The 24472-nt window shown below is 43.2% G+C and overlaps 1 protein-coding gene and 1 long non-coding RNA gene across 4 annotated transcripts in view; one reads left to right on the forward strand and one right to left on the reverse strand.

Annotated features, from left to right (window-relative positions):
• TNR (tenascin R) overlaps positions 1-24472 on the forward strand; it is a 418990-nt gene that overhangs the window by 163767 nt on the left and 230751 nt on the right. The window lies entirely within an intron of this gene.
• On the reverse strand, positions 12747-23315 carry LOC112631443. Its single transcript, XR_003121130.1, has 2 exons — positions 22999-23315; positions 12747-14350 (listed from the first exon to the last, which is right to left on the reverse strand). It is a non-coding gene; the product is annotated as an uncharacterized LOC112631443 (long non-coding RNA).

Here is a 24472-nt window from a genome sequence, read left to right on the forward strand (position 1 = left end):
TCCGCTGAGCTTTCAGTCCTGATGGCTAGACTGGCAGTGTCCCCACTTGGAAACCTGGAAGGAAAACTGACTTGCTGTCAATCACAACTGTACCTTTTCACACAGTTTTTGTTTTCAAAGCAGAGATCCCCTCCCCCGACAACTTGAAACCCTCTGTTCTTTCTAGAAGAATGTACAGGAACTCCCCACTCTCACAATGGAATGACAATATTGAGAATTTTTAAAGCAATTGAAGGAAATAGATCTACATGCCATAAAATGGCAGGGGGCCAGGGCAGGGCAAGCTGCCCTTAATTGACCGTATACCACAAAAACACACAAACAACATTCCCTTCTCTCATGTAAATAAGATTACATGAAAATATCATGGACAATCTTGGAAGTAAAAAAATAAGTTAAATGCACCACAAAAGGGCTTCTTTGAAAGGAGGCAAAAATCATCCCACAAGCTTTCTTTTGCTGAAAGTTGCAGAAGAAGGGAGGGTTTATTCCATGCGCACGGGGTGATTGTAATGTAATAAGACTGCTATTCTTATGTGGCTCGTTAACTAGCCTTAAAGATAATTCTAAGAGAAGTTCAAAGGATATTTTGAGCAGTGGGAGAATCAGCAAAGGCATTACTTTGAATGACAGCCCTCCTTTGGATCTCTGTAAAAAGTTAATCACATTTCATATGCAAATAGAGACCCCCCAGGTACAGTGTCGGGCTTCATTCATTTATTTAAATAGTATTTCTGAGCTCTTACCCAGTGTGCAGCACTGTGCCAGGTGCTACAGGGCATACGAAAAAGGTAGGCTTCGTTTCCCTGCCCCTGCTATCTTTGGGGAGAAGTTCGGTTGTACAACACAAAACATTTAACTGACACACAAGACAGAATTGTCAAAATAATTGGCCACACCTCATGCAAGAGCGTCAAGCTGTCTTGCATCAATTGCCAGAGCCACCTCCCCACTTTTCTCCCCAGCAGCTGCCTCCCCGAATCAAATGTCTAGATGTCAAGTAGTGGGCTTCTTGGGGTTGACTCTGCAGGTGAATGCCTTGATGGTGGGGGCCTGTCTCTAGCTTTCCTTTCCTCATGCCATTTGGACCTCAGCATCTTTTCAGGGATCTCTGATGTGTCTAAGTTGCCATGGGGACCAATAGTCTCCTTAAAAACTGAAGCCACCCCACTGAAAGGAAAAGGGAAGGGAGAAGGAAAGGAATGGAAGGATAAAAGGCAGGGCCTGCTTGGGGATCAGAATAGAAGTCGGGTATCCCAAGGAGGAAGGACGATGGGAAAGAAGGGCAGGTGGTGCTGCTGACCCCCTCCTCTCTATTTCCAAAGACGGGACTCCTGCCCTGTCCTGTTTGTCTTCTACCCCATGTCTTCTCTATCATTTTACCCATCACCATCCCAAACTGACTTTGTCTGTACTCCCTCAAAACCTCGATGGGTTATAACTGATACTAGATAACATCCAAATTCCTGACCTTGACCATCCCATTCATCCAAATGACTTTTCCATACCTTGTGCCCACTGCTCTTCTGCCGAATCCTCAGCTCCCTCCACATTGGCCTAATTGCCATTGCCCAAATGTGCCCTTCATTTTCTTTCTCAGACCCTCCCCTCTGCCTGGTCTGCCAGTCCCACCCATCTTCCCCATTGAACCTGCTCATACTTCAAGCCCCTCTCCACACTCACCAGCCCACAGCAAGCTTGTTTTCCTGCCTTTGACTCCTCATCATTCCTACAGTCGTAGCACTCCCATAGCCCATGTAAAATATCTTGTGTTATATAATGATGGCTAAATGCTTAGCAAATCTTAAATGCAGGCAGGCAGGTAGGCAGGCAAGAAGGAAGGAAGGAAGGAAGGAAGGAAGGAAGGAAGGAAGGAAGGAAGGAAGGAAGGAAGGAAGGAAGGCAGGAAGGGAGGGAGGAAAAGAGAGAGGGAGGACTTACCTCAGCCACTAGCTTTGAATACATGGGACTTACGATGGAAAATGGTGAAGGATTCTGAGTCAGTTATTTTTGCTTAGTTGAGAGAGTTATACGGATGACATTTGGTGGTAGCACTGTGGCCAGGGCAAAGAGTTCTTGGCCTTGGTGAGCTGAGGCAGGGCCTGTCATGACAGCCAGGGTTCCTGGCAGTAGAGGAGGGGGCTTCTGCCCAGACAGACTTCACCTCACCAGGGGTAGCCACCGCCCTGCCACCTGGCTCCAGCATCAGAACCCACAGAATTCCTCCTTCCTCACAACTACAGGATGACACACTAATTACCAGGCTGGCTCTCATTTAAATTCTTCTCAATGGCGAGTGCCGAAGAGGTGACAAAATCCCTACAGGATTTCCATTTGTTTTAATTCTAGTTCAGCTCCAGGGATCTCCTCATTAAACCACATCACTGAAGCCATTAGGGGCCAGAGACCAGCCAGAGACAGTGAACCTGAGGTGGAGCTGCGGCCTCAGGGGTCTCCCTCCTCCTTCCTCTCATTCATCTCTCTCCCCACTGTCCCTGCGTCTATCTAGTAATGCTCCCCGTCTGTATGCCCGTGCCATTTTCATATTCTATCCACTGGGCTGTTTGCACTGTTTGTATTTTCTGCCTGTTCTGCTTTACAGCCCCTTTTCATCTACAGCATCTGTCCTGTTGATACTCTGTTCTATTTATATTCCCCTGCAGTGCCTTGCCTCTCCCTCCTTTTTAATCTATTTTATCAATCTTGTTTACCTTCTCCATGGCCCCTCATCTTGCTATTATCTGGTTATCTATCTAGTTAAATTGCCCTCACCCCTCCCTCTCTGTCCCCAGATCTTCCCTGAATATACCCAGGTTCCCCCGGCAGGCCCGCCTGCTCCACCTCACACCCACGTCCACATTTGACAAGTGAAACCTACTAAACTCCACTGTAAGGCGAGCCCTGCTCAGCCAGGCACCCAGAACTACAGACCCAAGAGGTCTGGATCTATTCACTACTAATAACAAGTGCTAACATATATTGAGCATTTAGCACATGGCAGGCCCTGGGCTGGATCTTCATTTTCTGCTTTCAACAACTTTTCAAAGCAATTTCCTCCTTATATGACAGAGGAGGAAGCCGAGGCTCAGGGAGGTGAAATAACTCACTCAAGGTCACCCAGTTAATATGTAGGATATTGACAACCCACTCTTAGTTATCTGCATGAGCAATGGCATGGATAATCTTTCCCTGCAGAAAAATGTGAAACTCATTTCTAATAGACTCTGGAATATAGCATTTGGGGCAGTAGATTTCCCTCCTGATGCTGCTCTACTGCAGCTGACCATCAAATACAGTGCAGGAAAGGTCAATGGGTAGAGCACAGATTCTGAACACTCCTAGGGTTAGCGTGGTCCTCCACAGAAATGATACTATAGACGGCATTATTCACGGGAGTAGGAAGGGAAGGGTCAGTGTGATAGCTGCCAGCCCATTTCCCTACCTCTCTCCCAAACCCACACTCCCAGCCCTCCAAGCCATTTCTACTCCCTGAGCACCCACACTGACCAAGGCTTGTGTGGGGCAGTGTCAGACGTCTAGTGAAGATGGAAGATTCCAGTGTGGCCTCAGATAAATCATGTTGAGAATAATTGACTGTCTGTTGTGTGTTAGGCAACAGGAAGGTCCCAGAAATGGAACTATCATGGCCCAAGAGGGTGACCAGGGAATCCTCATGTCACTTGGTCAAGAAAAAGAAATGACTTCACTCCCAGACCTAGAAAACTCCTAAAACGCAGATCCTAAGGACAAAGAAAATAACAAGATAGAACCTGCCCAATAAACTATAGGGCAAGTTACTGAACTACTTGAAGACAATTACCCCAAATTCTTCCCTGGGTCCTCATTGTCTCTAGAGTTGGATCCAGACTCCCTAACCCGAGATTCAAGACTCTCTGTAGCCTACTTCTTGTACCCTATAAATGCTTAACCTGCTGCATGAGCTCCCTTTCCCTGCCAGATGAGAATAACACAAGGTCTCTTATCACCCTGCATATGGTGTGGGGGAATGAATTGAAACCGCCAGAGGGCATGCTTGAAAAAGAATGGATGGTCCTTCTTTGGATAATTACCAAGGTCTTTATATTAGTCTTTGAGGATTTTACAGAGTCCAGTGATGGGAAAACACATGTATCTCAATTATCATACACAGAGTAGAGAAGTAATGAGCACTAAAATAAGTTGTAATTAGTATGCATTGGGAGCACAGAGGAAGGGAAGCCTTATTTTGGTTTGGAGGTTGAAGAAGGCTTCATGGAAGAGGTGGCATCTCAAAAAATAGTGTCTCAAAAATGAAGTAGGATTATGCAAAGTCTCAAAAAATAAATAGGATGTATACAGATATTCTAAGAGAAAGGGTGAACATTTAGCAAAGGATAGTAAAGTTTATGAAGTATTTACAAGCTTGGGATGATGAGGTGGGATGATGATGGAGGTGGAGAAAGATCATGCTTTTATGTGAGTAGCTGGTGTCACTAAGAATAAATTCCTAGGGGCAGTGGCCTTGTTTTTGTAGCTGCTATGCCTAGCACAGTCAGGGCTGGTCCTGAAAGAATATTTCTGATTGTTGGTGATAGATGGCAATGATGATAGCATGTGCAAGGGTGGTGCCAATGCTGCTTTATGAGACTCAAGTCACTGTTACAGTGAGGCTGAGGATCACCCACCAGCACCCGGAAATACTGAATAGATTTCTGACTGCACTTCCTCCTCTCCTCCCACCTTGCTCAAACTCTCTCCACCTGACTTTGCGTCCTTTTCAGGGAAAACAGGTGGGAAATTGCCAAGCTGACTGAGATGCCCCTGCCCACGGTGATAGACCCTGTCACAAAAAAGTAATTTCTTTTTAAACTTCTATCCAGTGAAATCCCGCAGCTGCACACAGCAGGCCCGGCTGTGCCAGCACTGCCATACTGCCACCGCAGTGCTGGGGAATAAAGGAAAATGCTTAGCATTAAATTTCATGTAAATCAGACTTTATTTGCTCTGGTGACAGGTTATTACCTTCTGCAGAGAACGAGGGGAAAAAACGGCTGCTGGCTGGAGGCACAGCTCCTTACATGAGGATGTCTTGAATCACAGCCCTTGGCAGAGCAGGCCTGGGCCATCCGCTTTGCCCCACCTTTTCCTTTGCCCCCACAGCTCCCAGGAGGATGACTTTTCCACCAGCATCTGCAGGCTCCAACTTAGTTCAACTTAGCAGTTGCGGTACCCACCACTTAGCCTTCTCACTGCTTGTGTGGGGACAGCAACTTTTACCAACTGCCCCCTAAGCCCGTCATACACAGTCCCCCGGTGCACTGTCGTGTGGGCTCTCTGCCACTGGGAACACTCTATGCACTGCTGTCTACCTCGGTACACTCAATCCATCCTTCAAGGCCCAACTCAAGTCCAAACTCCACAAAGTCTTTTCTCACTACCCAATCTGTGACACTCTCTCTCTCCTTTGAGTTATATTCATCTTTACCTCTGTCTGACTGATAAACTCCTATTAGCAACCGATACATTTATTGGGTGTCTATGTGCCAAAAATGATGGTTGGCATGTTCCTCATGTGTTCCTCAACCAGGTTGTGACAGGCTGAGGGTAGAGATTAGTACCCATGAATGCTTCTATCCAACCACAGTGCCCAGCACAAGACCTTGCACATAGTAGATTCTCAATAAAGGTGTTGGCCCCTGATAGGAGTACATCAGTCAGGACAGGCCAGGTTATGCTGTAGTAACAAATGCTCCCAAATGCTCAGTGGCTTAAAACAATGTAAGTTGATCTCTTGTTCATGCCACCTGTCAATTGCAAGTAAGCTGGCAGACTATGCTTATTTTAGTTTCTCAGGGACCCAGGCTGTTAGAACAGCCACCAACTTGAATATTGCATGGGAAGGTCTCACATTGGCAATGTCCTGGAAGTGACACAGTGCACCTCCACTCACAAGCTACATGACCCCAGCAAACCTAAAGGGGCCAGAAAGTGCAATCCTGCCAGGCCTTCATAAGGCAGAGAGCAAGAAATACTTTGTCAATAGCACCAATGGCTTCTCCAGACTGCTTAGTTACTAAATTCCATGAGGAATGTGCTACATCTATTTTGTCCACCACTGAATCCCTAATGGCTGACACAGCACATAATAGGTACTCAGTAAATACTTAGGCTGATGGTCAGTCTTGTTCTGACCCTTTATCTTCATGCAGAGCTGAGCTCATGTGCTTTCTTGGCCTTTGATCTGCCTTCCATGCCTCTGTGACCATCAGTACTTGGAAGGAAGCAGCATGCCTTCACTGCTTTGCCGTCCTTACACACAAGGATCAGAGTTGCTTTGGTGTATTGCCTTCTGCACCATAGGAGAGGAAAGAAAGGAGGGAACAATTATCTGTTGAGGCTGATCTTTGTTATTTGGTAAGCAGACACTTTTTGAAAAGTATGTGTATAAAAAGTTTGTGTGTGTGTGTATGTACAAGTGTGTACTGGATGGGAAGAAGGTAGAAGATAGCTCCATATCTTATTGCTGCATATCTCCCACTAGCAGTTAATCAGTGTGATGTTTGATGCAACACTTGGTAGTGGGGATTGGAGGGAAACACCTAAGGAAATGGTGAGATTCTTTGACTCCTACTCCCATATTTTCTTTCATTTGATCCTCTTTTTTCTCTCTCCTCTTCTTTTTCCTGTACTTTGATTATCTTATACCTTTTCTTAAAACCACAGGGGCTGACAGAAAAAGACAATCGGGAGAGGATATCTTTTCATTTCACCTAGGGTGGGGAGAAAGAAGAAGGTTTTGGGAATGCGAGAACTGGACTTGGGTCTGGCTGGAGATTGGTCAGCATTTAAGGCCATGGTAATGGCCTCCTGAAGGTCCTTGTCACAGTCACAGTTTAGATCCACAGTACTTAACCAGGTTTAGGATCCCTGACAGAGGAAGTTGGGAGCAGACATCATCCCAGGTCTTCTCTCCACGCCTACTCCCACCACCTCTCATCTTCCTCTTTAAGACTCATCCAAGGAACGGCGCCCCCGTGGCCATCTATCCCATACCCAGGAAATGGGAAGAAGACTGAGGATTTTTTTGTTTTGTAGTTTTAATTGCTCATGCCAAGCCTTGTTGTGGGCTTTTCTGGCATCTCTGACCAAGGGCTACCGTTCAGAGAAGGCAGAGCTCGTCCAGCAGCATTGCTGCCTCCACAGCCTCCAATGCTGGACATCCGCCAAGCTCACCATCTGTACCCTATGGCCAGGAGTATGAATTGCCAGCTTCTGCATCAACCCCCACACCCACCCCGCCACCCCCAGCCCACGCTGGAAATCTGCCAGTGCCCCAGATTGCAGCATACAATCGGATAAGCTTTGCCAGGTTTATGGCTGGTAATTTATGGCCTTCTTTAGCAACATCTATCATGCTGTACAGTCGTTAATCCCAGAGTCTTTGCCCACTTTGCAGAAAATAGCTTGCAATTCCTTACAATGTAGCATTTGCTAACTCACCTGTCGTGCTGTCAGGCTGGGTGGGTGTGACAAGCCACTCTCCAGTTACTTCTTTCCATCTTGCTTTGCTTAGCAAGCCAGGCCTTCTCCCTCCAAAAAACAGCAGCCAGGATCTTTATTACTCAGCCACTGTCCTGCACTCCCACACAGCTGCTTTAGTGCTAGCTCCATACCTCACCTCCCTGCTTTCTGGAAAAGCAGCAGGGCTCTGAGGGAGGGTGGGCTTACAACCCTAGCAAGGGTAGAACCTTTTACTGGTACAAAACAGAAGGCAGGTCGCAGGTGACACAAACTTATTTCTCCCTGAATCAAAGTCAGAGAGTAGCTGGTGGAGTGTGGCCAGAGGGTGTACACACATACTTGTAAATAATTACAGGGAGTATGAAATACCTCTATGGTCAACCCCTGCTTAGGCATGCTAATCAGAGGATCATTTTGGACCACTAAAAACTGCCAACAAATGCAAACAAACTGATATATAATGAGTCTGGCTTCAGGATAAATCACAATATATTTTACAGTCAATCTTCTTAACTTAAGCTATTAAAATTAAGCGTCCTTCTCTTGAGACATGTCTCCCTGGATGAAAAAAAAGTCACTTGGGAAATTCGAAGTCATAGTTAGGGAGGCTAGGTAGGGTGAAAGGATATGAGCTCTAATCAAATGGCATCTAGAAACATATTGATGAATTTATTTTATTTTATTTTAGAGAAAGATGTGAATGAGACAAACATACTGGAATGGAATACACTAAAATGATAAAATAGTTAAATTCAGATGTTGGAATATATACATATTCTCTCTGTATGTAATTTATATGTTATTCTGTTACATGTAATTATGTATACATGGTATATGTATCTTTCATTTTTTTATGTTTTCTAAGTTTCTTATAATAAGCCTGCACTTCTGTACTTGAAGTAAACACAAGCAGCACAGGTGGTTGATAATGACCATTATGATTGACTGATTGACGGATGTGACCCTCATCAAATGTGCTTGTCCCTCTCCTGTACACTCTTCAGAAAATATCAAGAGGAATATCAAGAGGGACATTATCTGTCCATTTTTTATCTTTGGGCCCATTCTCTATTAAAATACCTCAGCCTCTTCTGGTTTCATAAGTGATTTTCTGACACTAAATATAGGAATGAAGTTTCGATTACTAAAGAACTGAAATATTTCCAGATGTAAATGTCATATTCTTTATGTATCCTCGCTGCTTAACTCAAGACATTCAAGAAATTGTTGAATGAATGAATGAGTGAATGAATGAAATGGGCGTGGCTGCTCTTTAAGCCAACTGAGGCAGTAGGTTCAGGCTGAAGTCATTCTGCTGGCCTTGGTGTGAGCCCATTAACATCAGCGCATGTCAGTGCCATCAGCAGCAGCAGACTATGGTCTTTGCTCCTGTCCAGTCCAGGTGTAGAAGGTGCTCACACAGCACAGACTGCTGAGGGTGAGGGTGCTTCTCATGAGACTGCAGGCATCATGAAGTTTCAACCGAATTTACATTTCACCTTAGGGTGTTGTTTTCTTATTTGTTTTATTGATGGCTTCTTCCTTGAGGGAAAATAGGCCTGGTTCCATGGAAGGCATGCACATCCCTATGTAAAGTTTCACTTGGACTCTGGTGGTTGTGCCAGGATTGCCTTTGATGGTCCCTACTCTGCCCAATGCTCTTTTTGGAGCTTGGCCTCTGAAGACACAAGTGAAGTGGCATTGACGTTAGATTTTAACCAAAGTATGAATCTGGGGGCTCTTTGGCCCAGGGCTAGAGTAAAACATGCTGGTAGTTGGATGGATTCAAGGCTGGAGGTTAGCAGGGTGACAGCAGCAGAAGGACAAGGAGTGAAAAATGCAAAGGTGTGGCTCAGTGAAGGGAGAAGTCATGCATCCAGATTTTCAGGGCAGATAGGAGAGGAAGTGGAGTCATGCATGAGTTAACGGACAGGGCAAAATGGAAGAGTTTCAGCATACAGACTAGCAGTATAAGCTCTGGGGCACTTGCCACGTTTTCAACACGTTTGTTAATTGTGTGACTGAGGAAATTGCTCTAAGCTGAGGCGTCCTCACCTGTAACATGGAGATAGTAATAACACCTACATCTATGGAGTTGTTGTGAGGATAAATTACATAATAGACACACAGGGTTTGGCACATAGAAAGCTTCCGGTAAACATTAACTACAGCATTACATTCTTACTGAGATTCAAAAGAAGACGGGGTTTGAAAAAGGCATAAAAGAGAGAGAAGGAGAAGGAGAGGTGGTCAGGGAGGGATATGACAAGGTGAATGTTCTAAAGGTGGAGCAGTCCCATGTTATGACAGCTTCTCAACTGAGCCAAGGTCGTGGGTCTCCAGGATGGGTTGTGGACAGAGGTTTTTAGTTCAGAAGGTAAAGAAACTTTAAGGTTGAGGTGCTAGATGGGTTAGAGCCAACTCTGATGATGAATGGGGCTGGGTGAAGAGCATAGAGTGCCACAATTCTAAATGGAGGTGGGTCTGGAAAACAGTAAATGACATCAATCTACATAGACCTCAAGGAATGTCAACACCATCTCTGGGTCCTGCTGGGTGAGAGAAGGAGAAAGAGTAGCCTCCAACAAAAAAACCTGGAGATTCTTGTATCATGTGAAGAAAGAGATGTTTCTATTTAGGAAAGGTGTGGGAGAAAAAACATTATTGAAGTATTTGGAGATATTGGTAGTGAGTTTTGTTTTTTGCAAGGGAGTCTGGAATATAGTTTAATTGCGATGACTTCTTTTACAAAGGAGTCATTTGTGCTGTAAGGAATAGATTTGTGAAAGGGGGAACATTATAAAGAAAAAGAGAGAGAAGGAAGAAGGGACAAAAGAAGAAAGGGGAAAAATGAAAGGAAAAAAAGAAAGAAGGAGGGAAGAGAGAAAAAGATAAATTCAACCTTGGTAATTGAAAAGGCACCCACTCTGATTCGTGGGGAATCTTTACCTATCAGTCTTGGTACCCTAGTCCTTGGGGATATAGTCAGCTATGGCATAGACTAAAGCAACCAAATCCATTCATGTCATATCACTCATGTCCACCCTACACATGAACACCCCCCCCACACCCTCTCCAGGTGGTAATGAAAGCAGCTGCCTTTTTTAGCCTCATACAAAGCTCAGCTCCTTTCCTTTTTCTCCTCCCCACCCCAACTGCCCTCAATTACCATTTTAATCAGAGTTTGAGGGGTAAGAAAGATGGAGAGAGTTGTGCAAATGACCCTGCCCCTCAGCCTGAAATTGAGGTGGGTTTGTAAAGTTCATCCTGGGCCTCTGGAGACATTCACAAAGACCACAAATTAGCAGTTTGGTCTTCTCCACACAAAAGGAGCTGGGATGAAAGAAGCAGAGTATAAGGGCCAGGAAAGTGTGTGTGTGTGCAGATCTATACAAAACCTATAGATGATATTGCTAGGACTCCTCTTTATAGAACTGGAAGGAAAGCCTTTTTATCCATAGTTGTATGTGAAGGAGGGGTGGGTAGGATGCGTAAGGTCACAGCCGCCAGCTAACCATATTGACTCAAATGTACAGCCATTGTTTCTGGCTGAGCCTCAGGGGCAGACTGGAAGAGGGTACACCATTGACCAGAGAGAGCTACAGTCTTGGATCTCAGGCTTATTAACTTGGGAATCTGGAAACTACCTAACCTTTCTGAGTCTCATTGTCCATCTCCTGTAAATATGCCTGCCTAATAAGAATCAAATAAGCCACTGTGAAAGTGTTTAGCAAACTGTAAAGCTCTTTGCAAATGCAAAAATATCATTAGAGTAAGTGCTTAATAAGTACTTGTTGAATGAGTGAATAAATGGAGCTCAGCCATGGTGTGCTATTAATTTTGATGACATATTGATATCACCGGCAAGCATTTTATCGATCGCTGACAGTTCTATGAGTACCGGTCAAAACAAAACTGCAAAAACCACACATTTCATCACAGAGTGATATATGGTTTTATACCGGTTTTCTTTGTTTCATTTGTCTCTGTCTTGTTGCAACAATTATATCGTCAGCTGCTTGAAAGTAGAGATCCAGTTGTATACAGCTTGCCCAGTATCAACTGGGAATGATAGTTGACCCTAGTAAATATCTGGGGATTAAATCTTTGGATCTTTTGTGGATACAATTTGGGATGCTGGGAGGATGCTCATGCATGGGACAGCCCTCTGCTGGTCGGACTAAAGGGGTGGGGAGGAAAGAGGGCTAGTGGAGAGCACTCTTGAAGCGCTCTTGAAGACCTGTCTGCAGATGCCTTTATCTCTTGTGTTCAACACATGTGCCTCTAATTAAATAAGAGAAAAATGGGATGTCCACAGCAGGTGCAATTGAGCTGCAAATTTCTTCCTAGCCCTTTGGGTAGTGTTTTGCCATCTCCTAGAGGGTTAACTTATTGGCTTGCTGTGCCTTCTCTCATCCTCACTTTCAGCGCTGTGTTTCCTCTCCTTCCTGGCCAACCAAGGGCCCTTCCTTGGCAGTCCCTGCATAGAAAGTAGAATAAAAATACTGAGACTAGAAAAAAAAAAGCCTCTTACTTAGATAGAAAAGTGAGCAGGGCAAGAGAGAGAAACCCTTCAGAGGAACTTTTCCTTACTCTTGGCATCAAAATGAAGGCAGGCTCTTCCGTTTCAATGCAGTCTGCACTGAGGAGAGTGAAATTGCCTTGCCTTCATTGCATTCCATTTCATCTATCTGGAAGCCATTATGGCTTCCTTCAAGAGTCTCAGGTCCCTAAGAAGAGGGTTCCTGTGAACTCTAGCCTCAGCGCATTGCTCTTCTCTGCATTGTGCCTTGCAGCAGAAACTGTGAACAGAGATGAAGTGACTTGCAGGGCTCCAGCAATTGATCCAGGATTGGATGGGAGGCAGAGGACTGGATACACCAGATAACAGGCTCCAGATCCTCAGAGAGTGAAATAAGCAGAAGGACCCATGCAAAGGGAGAGCACATAGTGCAAAGAGGCAGACAAGAGGTGCAAAGGACTGATGGATGGAGGCAGACGGATCATTTCAAACCTGAGCACCTCTTGTAAAGTGAAGGATCTTCTCTATGGGAAGGGATGGAGCTATTAAGAGGACAAACTGATTGCTGAGCAATGCCCACAAAGCCTGTTTCGTGGACCCCAAGCTCTTTAAACAATTACATGAAACAGGTAGAAACTAGCTATCAACACGGAAAAAGAAAAAAAAAGAGCGGTTAGGCTATAGGTTTAAAGAGAGAAGTGTAGTGATTCATCATCATACTTCAGACAGCTAAATAAATATTTACTAAATGAGGGTGATAGTATGTGAAAAGAAACCTAAAAAGCAGTCCTTGAATGGGCACCTGCCTGTCCACAGTTGGACCTGAGTGGGACTTTGCTCTGGGACCACAGAGGCTTGGGCTTGAGAGGACCTGTCAGCTGTAGGAGCTTGTGTTGCCTTTGGCAAGGTCAAACAAGAAACTTAAAAATGTTTTGGCAGACTTATGTTATTGTAAAGAAATATACCTGCTAACTTGTTATCTTTGGTTTAGGGATATAAGGGTGACAAGAAAATTGAAATAAAGAAATGCCCAGACTGCATTTTAATCATTAATTTTTCCAGTCTTTTTTTCCTTGATTTTTTTAGGTTAAACCATAAGAATTATGAGACTGGCAGAAGCTCATTAAGAATATTAATCCTACTTCATTCACATGAAAGTATCAGAGATTCCTAGAATGATCAAGGGGTGGGAGGGGGCAGGTGCTTAGAAAGCCCCTACTTCTCTTGCAATTTCATAGCAGACACAAATGAGTTCCAGAGCAGGGAGGGGCTTGCGCAGGGCACACGGGGGTGAAGGTACCAGGTTCCTGCTTCTCACTCCCCACTCTCTTCCACCAGACTGCACTTTCCACCTTAGATAGAAAGAGTTCTTGGTATGACATGAACATCACAACAGAGATGCTCTTCCCATGGCCATGTTAGACCCGCAGATGCTTCAACCATCATTTCCTCATTGCTGGGCTCTGAGGTGTTTTCTGAATAGCACATCACCTGACTGCTTGGGGAATGGCACAAGGTTCTGCTGCAAGTCAATCATCACAGCCCTCCATGGCCTCCTGGGAGGCAGCCCCGAAAGGCTGTTTCTGTCTAGGTTGAACTTTCATTGTGCACATCCTAGCTTATCAGCACTGTCAGCTCTCAGGGACTTGCTTGGTGAATGGTCCAGTGGAAATACCTTGACCTGGGCCACCTTTCCTTTTCCAATGCGCATATCCCAGGCCCTTCTTTTCTCGTAGGAAATTTATACTGAAATTTTGTTCCAAACAAAATTAAAAGTAATTATACACACATGATTTTTAGGAGATCTGAAGTCTTAAATTTTTCATGCCAAGACTTGAACAGGAAGACTGATAAAAGGGTAACCACTGTAGGTGTCTTAAAGATCTTGAGATACCATTTTTAAAAATGCAACTCAGGCTGAGGGAAACAGGACAGAAAAGAAAAACGTGAGCAATGGTTTTGTGGAGAAGAATATAAGGCCATGGAGGCTGATGGCACACAAGATGTACCACATTTCAGTAGGGACAGTAGCTGCAGACATGATTTGATGCATTCTATTTCTGTTCCCTAAAGAGTACTTTGAAAAGTAACAGTCTAGGAACTAAAGTTATAAGAATTATTTTCTCCCTGTGGACAAAAAAAAATGTAGATTTATGATATTCAAGTGAGTAGGAGATTGCAGAGGGATGGAATAGACGGTGGGAGTGAGGTTGATTAATCTGGGGAATCAGAACGTGAGCATGCCTCATTCAGCAGCTGCCTGGCCATCCATGACATGGAGACCTCATGTCACTCAAAGACTCCATGGTGACTGTAGGGGTCATGTTTCTGAAAAAAAAGAATTCAAGGGTCAGCCGACAGAAGAGGAAGATCCCCTTCCAGCTGAACCCCCTTTGTCACTGGCAATCCCAGAAAATCTGCAGCAGGCAGCATGTGGCTTGGGGGCCTTATAGCTCCAAGGACTACACATGGACTCCCTCACTCACCTTCTACTCAGGGTCCTTGTGCAATGCACACGCTGTTCTCTTGCAAGGCAGGGCCTCTGCCAGAGCCTCGCAAACACTGTGTTGTCGGCACTCCTCCCTGCCTTCACCACCCGCTCGCGTCCATCGTACTTAACAAGTAGCAAATCGATTCATTTGGATTTTATCTCCTTTTTATTTCCCCTACTCACCCCATTTTGGGGTTGCTAGTAAACTACATCATAGGGTAAAAGGCTGGCAGCCGGGGGGAAAGAATAAAAATGCAAGTGCAGAGCTAATGAATTAATTGGATTTTGATGTACTAAGAGTCCATAATGAACTCTCGTTTATTCAGGGATATGTTCCCAAGCTAATGTAGTCTTCTTTATTTTCTTCCTTCTCTGCTTGAGGCTGAGTAATTTAAACCTTGTATAGAGCAACAAGGAGTTTTGTGGAAACAATACAAAATAATCAACCAGCATCTGATTGTCTTGTCTTTTCTTTTGAAAGCCTTTTCAAGATTCTACCTGTTGTCCATCCCCTATTAGAGTGCCTGCTTTTTGGGGGCCAGGTCTGAGTCTTATTTCAATTCACATCCTTCCTGCCTTTCATTCCCACCCAAACACCTTGTGAACATGTCAACAAATGTAATTCATTTTTTAGTAGTTTCATGGCATTTCATTGTATGATACACCGTAATTTATTTAACTAGAATCATTACTGGACACATAGATCATTTTTCATTTTTCAGTATTTCTGACAGTACTTTGATGACATCCTTTTAAGTAAGTCTTGTGCACTTTCTTAATTGTTTTCTAAGGGTAAAGTCCTAGAAAGTAATGCTGAAGGAAAAAGTCAATGTGTGTCTATAAGGGTTTGGATACATGTCACTGATTTACACTCCAAAGTATTATGCCAACAATGTACAAGCGTTCCGATTTCCCTGCTCCCTCACTCAGGGGATCCTGGGAGGACATTTTCTAGTGTGGGATCTCAGTGAGAAATAACTTCCTTACATGGAATTGCCCCCAGTGGGTGGCATTAGTATTCAGGGCCTTTACCCTCGGCTCCTGATCTCTGGGCTCCAGCCCTTTCAAATCCAATACTGTATATTTGTAAAGGTCAACCTATTGTTTTCATCCTCCACCGATTTGTCTGACCTTGTTTGTAGATTCACCCATTTCTGCTCTGTGATGTCACTTCTGGTGGGGATGGGAGTGGAATGGAGAGGTAAAAGGTTACAAAGACAAGAGCCCCAGAAAGAAGCAATACGTCCTCGCCCACTCTTAGAAAGGCAGCATGCTCGGAAACAAAATGTCTGGCATGGCCGAGTCATCCTGTTTGTTCTTATTTGTAAAAACAAAATAAAGCCTAACTTTTGTGATTTTCTTAAGATCCAGGATTCTTTATGGGCTGAACCATTTAAAACATTTGCTCTCAAACTAGAATAGTGATCTCAGCTTTTAGCCTTGGATGCTATGTCATAATTCTGGTTTATGGCAGTCCCTTGGGCATTCCTGCCTTTTAGCCATTTATTACTAGACTGAGATAAGGAGGAGATAGATTTTGAAACAAAGTTAGTGGTGAAGGAAAGGGCAAGGGTGCAGGTAGAAAGCTGAAGAGGGAAGCCAGACACAGGGGAGGCAAAGAGCCAAGGGCAGAACAAGAAGCTGGCAGAGAGGAGAGAAAATTAGAGGTGAGCGCTTTATCAAAGCCATCTGGGTTCCCAGGGCCTGCCCGCTTCAATACAGCAAGAATGCAGAAGGGCTCAGAAATCAGTGTATAGGTGTGTTCAGGAGTGGCCCCAGTCTCCAGCTGAACTTCCCTCCCAAAAAACCACCCCAAATAAACATTTAATTTAAATGAGTTCCCTTCATTTGAAGCTCCCCCCTTCAAACCAAATGGCACCCTGAAGCCCCTCCTATATGGAAATTCTGGAGCTGTCCCCAGGAATGTCTAGAATCAGCATCAAAATGTGCAACCAATACAACATTCTTTTTAAATATTCTGAGCCTCTAGGTACCATTTGATATATTAATTATGTAATTTACTGATTAAGTGGATTAATAAAGAACCACCACTCCCGAGATTTTCTAAGGCTCTTGAGGAGAGGTTTCTTTCCCATCCTGTAAACCACAAAAGGCCCCAGGAAAGCATAACAACTGAATGCTAATGAGGGAACCTCTGGTGCAATGGGTCCAAATCCAGGTGCCCACTTCACAGCTGCCCATCCTGCTTGGGGTGGTCAGAGAGACAGGACAGGCAGCAGGAGGGAGGCCTCAGGGCCTCTGCCAGGGAAGACACAGGGACATTTCATTTTCCATAAGCTGCCAAGTGCTTTGAAGAAGTCAGGGGCTTGGAGAGCAGAGTGGGATTTCTGCAATTTGGCTTGTTGATGTTTACAGATCACCTTGAGAGCACTTTTAAAGCTAATAATTGTGCTTTTGCTAATCGTTGTCTAAATCAACAACTGCTTCTCTAGAAAGTCTGACTGTGACTCTGGTCTAAAGAATGAAGAATCGGCGCACACCAGTTTCTAAAGTGATGGAGGAAAGCAAACAAGCCTGGCTTTTTCAGGGGGTTTTGTGAACGTTGGAGAAGGGTGGCATGAGCCTTAGAGAAAGCACTTTGCTGAGACACAGGGATGTAAGACAGAACCTTTATCACCCAGCCAACCTGTCAGAAAGGACCCAATTGTTCATAGTTGATTGGAAAATAGAATGCAGGAGAGTGTGTGTGAGGACAATACTAGCACTCACAGCTCCTCTTTCTCATGCATTCCAATAGCGAGGCGTTTTCCCAGCAGAAGTCTCCATGTTGCTTCCTGCCAAAAGTGAGGAGTGAATTTGGAACTTGGGCCAAAAGAGCTTAGTATATATGTCAATACTCTGTAGAGCTTTGTTAGGCTGCCCTAATTTAACTGATGGATGCCCTCTTCATTACGGACTGGGGGCTCTCAAAGTGGACATTGAGGAGGCTAAGCAAAGGAAGAAATTGGGCTTGTGTCACCTCTGTTGTTCCCAAGGCTAGTAACTGGTGTGTCTTTTAATACCCTTTGATAGGCTATTGAGGAGCATGAAATAGGCAAACCGTTAGCTAAGGAATGAAGTGCTTTCATGGGGGGTTGCTAGTTTGCTAAGTGTTGATGGATCTTGTCCAGAAAATAGTGCAAGTAATTTTTGTGTCCCAAGAAATGTGTTGACTGCTTTGAAAACTTGTTGAATCATAGCCTATGTTCATCCACTTGTCTTTTTACTGGCTTTCCCCATTCCCTTTTTCTTTTCCTGGTGTGGCCAATCTAAGAGATGGCAAATTCCTGCCCTTACGTTAATTGTATGAAAACATACTTCAAAAGAAGGAAAAGGGAGAACCATGTCAGATGTATTTCAGGCCCCTGCCAATGTCATGGACTCGTTGCAAGACAAATTTATGGGAATGCAAGAGACCCTTTCATGGGCAAATACATCTCCTTGTTTGGCTGAATCTGCACAGGGTGATGGGATCAATCACACTCCCTGATTTGGCCTCTTCATTTGGTCAAACCACTGATTCTATTGATCTCTTCATGGAACTTGGCCAATCATTTGATTAAATTAATCAACCTGAGTGGCTGTTTTTGTTTTCGTTTTCATTTTCCTAGTTGACACAGCCAATGCCTCAGGTTATCATTAGATGTTTTACTTCTGGTGTTTGGAGCCTGGCAGAGAAAAAGCAAAATTGACTGCTCATGACAGCAGCTAAAAACTGGCAGCTTTACATAGCCAGCCAAATCCCTCTGTCCCTTGTCAGACAGTCTGCGTCAGGAGGGAGACTTCCAAGCAGTGGCCTTTACTGAGCCCCAGTGGCTCTCCTTTGGCCATGCTGTTCTACCACATCCTGTCTCCTGTTCTCTGCAGGGTCCACCCGAGACTTGTATTTCTGCAAGAATTCCTTGGGTGTGGTGTGTGTTCTCCCCTGCTTAGTCATTCAGCCATAACCTTTCCATTTAGAATTCTACCCTGTCTATGGTTCAGCTCCCTAGTTCAATATTTTACATTTATCTCTATTGAATTCCAGTTACCTTCTGTTACAAGAGGTACTTAAATTATCTCAGCCTCGCTCCTTAGGCTCAGACTCCAAGTCCAAAACAAATCTGTTTAGCACTTAGGAATCATTGGCCACGTGAGGCACTTGGGCATATAAATGTGTCTGAGTTGAGCATTTATTGAATGATGGTGAGGGTGGAAGACTTGGTTAGAGAACTTGGGAGCCACTGAATTTATAAAATTGCCATCAGGCTTCTTCAGTGCTGGAGAAAAAATGGACTGGAAAAATTACTTTGAGAGTGAGAAAATAAATGTAACAATATAGCCTATAGAAAAGGAGGAGCTAACATTGTGAACACCTACTAGATTTGAGCACCATCATGTACATCAAAATATAATGTAGCCTCTTTTGCCAAGGAGATTTACAATATATTGTGTCATTAGCCCTCTTATTCTTCTTCCACAGGTGTTGGCAGGAAGCCATGTAAGTTTTCTCATATTTCAGGGCTGGAAGTTTGCTTCAGAAAGGGGAAAGAGCTTGTGATATGTGAGGAATGGTCCCCAGCTGAAGTCTATTTTAATATTCTTGCCAGTGGATCATGGCCACTGAAAACAGACTCAGGGGCCCAGGTTTCATGGGTCTCACAGGTGTCCAGAATAAGGGACTGTGTACTGCAACATTATACGTACCGAGCCATTATAGAAAAGTCCCGTCTCTAATGTGGGAAGAAATGGATATGAATCATTCCAACCAGTTTCTTTCCTTAGATGCGCTCCTACCATTTTGCAATCTAGATTTGATTGACTCTTTAAGTTCTGAATACAGCAGAGTTTGTTAGCTTCCGTGTTTTCCTCCTCTGAAAATCAGGTCTCAATTCAGGCTTAAGCAGATGACAATGGGATCCAGTGAGCATCTCTAGTACCATAAAACCCTACCAATTATGGGGCCAAAGAGCTCAAGGAGGCTAAAAAGCCTCTTGCATCCATTAATTCACGGTTTCCTTCTGGTTCTCTGCTATTCTTTGCCTCTATGTTGGTGAAGGGAAGAGAAGAAAGGAGGAAGAAACCAATCATAGGAGGTGCAGCTGGCATGGAAAGCGATGTATGTATGATGATTATGCTGCTTTCCAATTGTTTGAATGTTGGGTCCCCTTATCTCCTTCAGAAGTAGACAAGCAATAGCATTGTTTCTGAAGAGAGAGGAGAGAAATGAGGTGACAACCTGAAATAATAGTGAGGCAACCCAGAATGCTGTTCAGTGAATTCAATATATTAATACCAGGTAGAAAAGATAGAAAGAGAAACACATAACCAAGGACAAATACAAAAGAGTATTATAAGCCTGTAAGAATAGTGCCAGACAGGCTAACACTCAGAATGAGCAGAGACTTCAGAAAAATGCCAGAGACAACAAAAACAGCTTTCAGTAGCTATGTTCTGAATTAGAAGAACAAGGAAGGGACAAACTCACTGCTTGGGGAACTTGGTGCAAGGTTAAAGATGAGAAGAGAAAGGAGAATCACTCAAGTATTTTATTTCTTTACCAAAGGCAAGATCTTTCAACAGAGAGGCACAAAATCGATTTTGTTAAAATAATCTTAAAACTCAAACTGGATAAACAAACTTAAGTGGTCACCCAGAGGCTTTAAAAGTTTTCAAATCTGACAAGTTTTATGCCAGAATTTTAAAAAACGTGTATAAATGCTCATAAAACCACAGTTTAGAAATGATTAAGGGAAAGATACCAAAAGACCATAGATGAGAAAAACTGGATTTTTTTTTTTTTTTTTTTTTTGTAGAACGAAAGCGGATTTCAGATTGTACAGCCTGCTGGATTTGATACTGATCATCATAGAAATCCTAAGATGAATTACTATTCAAATGGTTTATGGCCTCTTGGATGAGAAGCAGTAATCACTTCAAACTAGCATGCGTTCACTGAGAACAAGGCATATTAAGTGGAATCCCATTTCCATATTCCACCAGATTGCTAGTTATGTAAATCAGCTAAATACCGCCAATATGGCAAGGCCCCTAACAAAGTTTGCCTTGATATTCTTGTGGACTGAATAGAAATTGAGAGCTACATCATGGTTAATTGACCAGCCATGCCCAGGCAACTGATTACATCAACATCTGAGAACATCTTTTCATAAATCACAGGGCTTTATCTTTGGCTATATCCTTTATTTTATCAAATCAGATGAAGAAAGTATGATTATTGAGTTCATGGATGGGATAGCAGAGTTAGGACTCAAAATACCTCTACAGACTTTAGGACTGGCTAAAACTAACAAGGTGAAATTTAACGGGGATAGAACTAAAGTCCTGCACTCAGGTTTAAAACAAAACCTGTGCAGGTACAGACTGGGGATACCTGGTTTAAGAAAAATTCATGTGAAAAATACTTAAGATTTACTGTCTGACAAAAATATCAATAGCAGATTACAAGGTGTAAGACTGCTAAAACATTTTCTGCAATCTCAGACCACTGCTAGACATATTCTATCTAAGACAAAAGAGGCAATCGTCTCTTTTTCCTGGACCAGTGTTCCTGACAAGACAGAACTTCTCCAGGGAGGACAAATACAATGGTGATTCATCTCAGAAGCTTGCCATAAGAGTAACTAGGCAATGGCTGGTAGAGCTAAAGGTATTTCTAGCTGTATAACCTAAAAAAGTTATTGCACTTGTGTATAAGAAGACACATATAAGTATGCTCCTAGCAGCATTCATTGTTATGGTTACAAACAGAAATAACCTGAATGTCCATCAACAGGAGAATGGATAAAGAAAATGTGGTATATTCATGAATCTCACAGACATAATTAGAATGGAAAAAGGAAGTTGAATAAGAATACCTAAAATATGATAGCATTTATTTACATCTAAAAACATGTACAATAATGGTATTTATTGTTCAGTGATACAAATGTATGAAGTAAAGTAATAAAGAAATTCGTGGGAGTGAGAATTACCAAATCCAGAGTAGTGGTTATGTCTCAGTGGAAAGGGAGGGCAAGGTAGTATGTGGTGGAAAAACACAATTCTTATTCTATTTACAATGTTTTCTTTCTTAAGCTGGTGGTTGGATATATAGGTCCATATAATTCACTCTGTTTATCATTTTCTATGTTTGAAATATCCATAATGCATTTTGGGGGAGGAATTTTAAAAATATATTATAATGAAATTCACATGGCATAAAATGGACAATTTTAAAGTGAACAATTCAGTAGCATTTAGTACATTCACAGTGTGTGCAACCACCAACTCTATCTAATTTCAAAGCATTTCCATCACTGCAAATGAAACCATATATCCATTAGCTAGTTTCTCTTCATTCCCCATAGAAGGGTTTTTGTTCATTTGTCTGTTTGTGTGGTGAAATTTTTAAAAAAATCGATTCTTAGTTTTCAGAGCGGTTTTAGGTTCACAGCAGAAGTGAATGAAAGGTACAGACACTTCCCATATGTCCCTACCCCAACACACGCACAACTTCCCCAGCTATCAACATCTCCCACCAGAGTGGCACATTTCTTATAATTGATGAACCTAAATTGACACATCCTTATTCTACAGTTTGCATTAGGATTTGCTCTTGGTGTATATATTTTGGGTTTGGACAAATGTATAATGACATGTATCCACCATTACAGTATCACACAAAGTAGTTTCACTGCCCTAAAATTTCTCGCTGCTCTGCCTATTCATCCTTCTCTATACTGAGTTTTTAAGGAGGGTGCTTTAAAAAATTTATAATAAAGAAGGAAAGAGGAAACATAATAACTATTTTTAAACATCTTAAAATTTTTCCTGTGGAACAGAAATACAATTTTTATCCTGTAAAGCTCCCATGGGATCAATAAGGGGGTACCAGAAGAAGGAAGAGTTTGGTTTAACATAAGGAGGAACATTCTAACAAGATTGGAGCAGTATGTCATAGTTGTTCAGAATATGACTTTGAGTTAGACAGCATTGGGTTAAAATCTGTCTAACACACTCATTTTGGAAAAGTTGCCTAACTTCTCTGAGCTTTAGTTTCCTCATATTTATAATGTAAATATTAATAGTACTGAACTAATAGAATTACTGTGAGAAATAATTTCAATGATGCATATACATTATAGAGTAGTGAATAGCATAGAATAAGTGCGGCAGAGATATAAGATAATTATTAAAAAAAAAAAAAGAGTTGTCCATAGGTAGAATGGCTATGTTGTATGACACTGAGCTTCTCAAAGCTGTCAAAGTCAAGTTGAGATTGGATGTGAACTGTCCAAGGTGCTGGGGAGAGGGAATTCTGCCAAAAAGGATGTTAGGGTAGATATTTCCTGTTATCCTCCTCACACATTGTTGAATCTAAATAGTCTTTGAAACTGAATAGTCATATTGTTGGGTGCTTCAAGTATGATGTATACTGGTTATTTACTGCTATGAATAATATTACCACAAACTTAGTGGCTTAAAACAACACACATTATCATACCACTTCTGTGGGTCAGGAGTCTGTGCATGGCTTTGTTGGGTCCTCTGGCTGAGGGTCTCATCTGAAAGCTGCAACCTAGATGCTGACCAGGACTGTGGTCTCTTTTCAGTTGGAGAAAAGTCTGCTTCCAATGTCATGTGGTTGTTAGCAGAATTCAGTTCCTTCTGGCTTGTGGGGCTGAAGGCCTCAGATTCCTGCTGACTGTCTGTGAGAGGCTGCCCTCAATTTCTGGTGGTTATTGGGCAGTGGGGGAGACATCCTCAGCTCCCTGTCTTATACTGGAAACATAGGCCTTTCCAATGTGCCTTCTTGCTTCATCAAAACCTTCAAGGGAGGCAGTCTGCCAACAAGATGTCACAATTGTACACAACATAATCATGGAAATGACATCTCAACCGTTTTGCTATATGCTGTTGGTTAGAAGGGCATCAGTGGTCCCACACACACTCGTGGCGAGGAGACTACATAAGGGCATGAGTACCAGGAGGCAAGGATCATAGGGGCCATTTCTGAGTTTGTCTGCCCAAGGAAGGGGACTGTGCTGAGGACACAGGAGTACTAGTGCCTCCCTGGGTCCATGAAAGAGGGCAACAGAGGAGCCAGACACACGTGCACAAATACAGAAGAGCACAACTGAGACTGAGAAGGAGCAAGAGGAGGAGAGTCAGGGAGGCTAAGAGGCCAAACCACCAAAAAAGCAGAGTTCAGAGAAGGTGAGTGTAACAGGGACACCCAGGCTTACCGAGCAGCCATTATGGATGATGGGGTCCCGCTTGGAGAGAGGACAGGCTGCACCAGGAATCCTGCCAGAAAAGGTCCTGTTTTCACAGAGCTTAGAGAGACAGTTTTTGTCATAATGTATTTCGGTACAAGTTGGATTTAGAAAAAGATGAAGGATGTATGCTAGAATCGGGTTTGGTTCTGTACCAGGCAGTATACCAGTCCTTTATGCACTTGAATATGCTTCATCCTTCATGAACATTACTTGTGTTGTGCTATATGTGGCTAAAACTGCCTGCTAACTGATCTGGATGTGTTGAGCTTGGTGTTTAGATTGTTACCCTTCTGATGAGAAGGTGGAAAAGAATCAAAGGGCAAGGAGCTGAGGCCAAAACGAAAGAATGGCCTTCCCCAGTGGCCAAGGAGCCCATCTTCAGAATGGCTCTGTATTTCATTACATGCCAACAAGGCTGTCAGTCTTCTTATTTGGAGATGTATTTGCAGAGGGGCCCAGGAACTCAAGATGCAGCCCTGGCTGCCCCCAATTCGATACTTTCTACATGATTATTCTATATAAGTATCCAGGGGTGGAGCAGGCTGTCTGAGCCTGTGTACCTTGCTTTGAATAAGGTCTAGAGAAGCTTCGAATCATTGAACAACACATTCATGTAAAGCTGGCAGTAAGATGGTTGGTGATAATCTTATAGTCATGCAACTCATGGTTGGAAGGAGCCTTCTAGCCAAATCCTCCTAT

The sequence above is a fragment of the Theropithecus gelada genome, chromosome 1 (assembly GCF_003255815.1).
Source record: "Theropithecus gelada isolate Dixy chromosome 1, Tgel_1.0, whole genome shotgun sequence".
Lineage (NCBI taxonomy): Eukaryota > Metazoa > Chordata > Mammalia > Primates > Cercopithecidae > Theropithecus > Theropithecus gelada.